This window comes from Mus caroli, chromosome 1 (genome assembly GCF_900094665.2).
Source record: "Mus caroli chromosome 1, CAROLI_EIJ_v1.1, whole genome shotgun sequence".
NCBI lineage: Eukaryota > Metazoa > Chordata > Mammalia > Rodentia > Muridae > Mus > Mus caroli.
This window is the reverse complement of record NC_034570.1, coordinates 105,564,571-105,568,579: the sequence shown is the minus strand read 5'-3', so window position 1 is coordinate 105,568,579 and position 4,009 is coordinate 105,564,571.

The following is a 4,009-nucleotide window of genomic DNA, read 5'->3' as shown; positions in this document are numbered from 1 at the left end:
GGGAGGAAGGAAGGAAGGAAGGAAGGAAGGAAGGAAGGAAGGAAGGAAGGAAGGAAGGAAGGAAGGAAGGAAGGAAGGAAGGAAGAAAATCCAGACCTGGTGTGAAATGGATCCTTCCCCACTAATACGTTTCTAGGTGTTAGTGAAGTCTGTTATCTGAGAAGCCAACAGTCATTTCAAATGCAGAGCCTTTAGGAGGTCTTAATTACTCTGACATCTCATCAGAGGAAGTCAACAAGTGTTCAGGTCAAGAGATGATAATGTACATTGGGCATGAATATGGAAATAGAGCTAGTCTGTCTCACATATGTACAGTTGAATCTTCACTGTGGATTAAATATCAGAGACAAAAATTTGCGTGATGGATGTGTTGGAAGAAGCAGGGGTTTTGAGGAGTGGTGAAATGTCTTGGCAAAGGAATCTATGTTCGGTTCAAAAGCAAGTTAAGGAAGGGAGGTTTATTTTGACTCCACAGTTTGAGGGCACATTCTATCATGGTGAGGACAGTGTGATGTCAACAGGGTACTACAGATGGCCATATTGCATCCATTGTCAAGAAACATGGAGGGATGCATGCTAGTGCTCTGCTCAACTCTGTATCTTTTCACAGTTTAGGACCCAACCAATGGTGCTTTCCACAATCAGAGTTGGTCTACTCTAAAAAAAAAAACAAAAAACAAAAAAACAAAACAAAACAAACAAACAAAAAAAACCAAAAAACCAAAACAAAAACAAAACCCTTCCCCTTTCTTGTACACACACCCAGAGTTGTGTTTACACAGTGATTCCCTATTCTGACTGGACAGTATAATGACAGTGGCGTGAGGCAGCCTGTTATGTTGAAATCACAGTTTGGAAGCAGTGAGGGATAAACACTGGTGCCAGCTCACTTTCATATTATTCTGTTAGTGACCACAAGTTGTGCATAGTGATACCTACCATTGGCTTATGACTTCTCAACGCAATTAACCCAATCTCATAGACATGCTCAGAGGCTTGATTTATAGATTCTATAATCTATAACATGTCAATCTGACAATCAAGATTAACTATTACATGGAAAACATATACAGTGGTCAATTGTCCTGAGATTTTGTGGAGACGAGCAAGCAAATCTTCTTTAATACCCACAGTAATGGAGATATGTGACTTGGAGACTCAGATTGCACAGAAGGTACAGAGTATGGAGATATGTGACCTGGAGACTCAGATTGCACAGAAGGTACAGAGTATGGAGATATGTGACNGGAGATATGTGACCTGGAGACTCAGATTGCACAGAAGGTACAGAGTATGGAGATATGTGACCTGGAGACTCAGATTGCACAGAAGGCACAGAGTAAGCATGGTGGAGTATGGTTCAATGCTTTCTTTGACTTTGCAGGTGGTTGTGAATCTGGAGTTAGGAGAGCCAAATATTAGAATATCAAACCATTTAGAGGGATCTCCTTAATGGCACCTTTTTCTTAGTGGCATCTCCATGTTGTCCCATTGCCAGCAGTTTTGGGGATCAGCTCATATTCATGAGTGTAAGGAACAATTTATCTATCTCCTTCCTCTGATGCCTTTGAGGCATGCAAGCATAGGGAATAGCAAGAAACTTTTGACTTCAATTGATATAGACAATGCATGCATTTTTCTAACAGTGAACCTAGTAGCTATTTTTCAGCCTTTGTCTTCCACTTGTATAAGGCTGCACATGCTTTAAACAATGGAAATAAATCACTACTGTATCAAACTTAGATACTGTCTTATCATTATTCAGACAATCCTGGGACAAACCCTGAAACAAATGAATGATGGATCAATCTGGCCTGGACTTGTTTTTTGTGCATGCACAATGGGGCAACTGTGTTCCCTTTAAGAAGAATTCACCATTTACCACATTATACCTTTGAAGAATTGGGTGTACATGTGATTAAAATCAGATGAATTATGGGAATGGGCAAGTTCCATAAAGAAATATTTATATACATTGAAAACTGTAAGTTACTATATAGAACCATCCAAACTCTTCTTATCAACCAAATACTTCCTTCTGATGAATCTCATGAAAGGAATGGAAAACAATAACAGGAATCTTGGGTAGAATCTTGCATAGTCTTTGGTTTGAAAGTGTTTGGTGAGTTACTGCTGAGCTATTGAATAAAGTAATAGTTCTACTTTTACAAATTTGTGTGGAGTTTTAATTCATTCTCAGGTAGGACACCAAGAACCTTGAAAAATCTGGCTGAGACCCTGACCACCCATCACACTTGCCAGTTGCCATTCACTGTTGCTGTCACTCTGGATTGTTTCTCTCCATCTGCCCTGGCTCTCTTCCTGGCTATTTCTGGCTTACTTCCCAGAAATAAAGTCAAGCATCGTTTTCTCAAAAAGTTTCTTCAGCACTCTTGCTGGAGTGGATTCTTGTGAATTGGATAAGTGACCTCTTTTCTGGGTTCTTGGTGGCCATCCTCTACCAAAAGAGTTTGAATGCTGTTGGTGAGGTCATGCATCTCGCACCTTAGGCATGAATGGCACTTTACCTATCCTCATGCCACTTACAGGAATTCACCCGTGGAAGGAGTTTGGTGTGGGTCAGGCTTCCCAGGAAGTAGTTTCTATGGTGGATTTCACAGTCTGGATGTTTGGTAAGGAAACATTTGGACCTGTCACTACTGTGCTAAATGGTTGCTGCAAGTGATTTTCTCTGAGTTAAAACATTCCTTCCTGTAGCAAGGTGCCTTAAAACTCAATAAGGATACTTAGGTGTCTGAGGAAGAAAAAAAACAAGAAACAAAACTTGTCTCAGGAACTTTTTAAAACTTATAGGATTTATAAAATTATATAAGCAATGGTTTCTAGGGAAAGAGGGCTCTCTTATCACTGAGTAGCCTGTAAATAGTACAAGGTACCACAGGGATACATCATGCAGGGGTTAGGTCCCATGCTTTACTGGGCTTTTTAGTGATGCAACTGCCTTAACTAACTGTGATTAAGCTGGATTCAAATTTTTGTTGGGGTATCTGTCATCAGTGCCTCCCCAAGGGTCAAACATAGGTAAAACCATTGGGAGGGCAGGGAAGAGTTGTGCTTCAAAGATACAGACCCACAAGATAGCATAGTACCAAGGGACATGAAGAGCTGCAGTAGACTCTGTTTTGTGTCTTATTTTTTATGGCAAGTATTCAGGTTTTCAGGCCCAGATCGTTGCTGCATGTAGGCTAGTCTGAGAACACTATGGCCTTAGGTGAAGGGTCTCATCTGCTGAAAAGGACACTTGAGTGATGAGGCCTGGTGTTTTATGTACAGTGTGCCACCAGCTGGAATTACAAATGCTCACTGAGAAGTGCATCTTAAGTACACACACCAAAGACCTACTATAGATTTAATGTGGTTTCTCACCTCCCAAACTTATCTTAATTTTAATCTATATAATGGAATATTAAAAACTTTAAAACTAATCAGGAATTTCCCCTCATGAATGGATTAATCTGTTCATTAAGTTTATAGATTAATGACTTTACTGAATATATGTCTGCTTTAAAAGTAAGTCAAGGGGCCAGGAAAATGGCCCAGAGGGTAAAGGTACTTGCTGCCAAGCCTGATAACCTCAGTCTGATCTGTGACATTTATATGGTAGGATAAAACCAACTCTGGAAAGCTTTATATTGTCCTCTACCCTCCATGTGTAACATTTTTAAAAAGCCAGTATGAAAGTTATGGATGTACTTCAGTTTGTGAAGTGCTTGTCTTGTAAGGAGTGAGACCTCAGATTGATTCTCTGAACCAATATTATGAAAATAAACTTACATATGGTGGTCCCAGGACAGAGAAAGCAGAGTCAAGGCAGTCCAAAGAAGGTGAGAGACACTGCCTGATAAAACAAGGTAAATGATAGCTCAAGTCAAACAACACTGGGAGTTGTAATGTGGTATAAAAATGTATAGATGTTTACAAGAGCACATTCTCTCTCTCTCTCTCTCTCTCTCTCTCTCTCTCTCTCTCTCTCTCTCTCTCTCTCTCT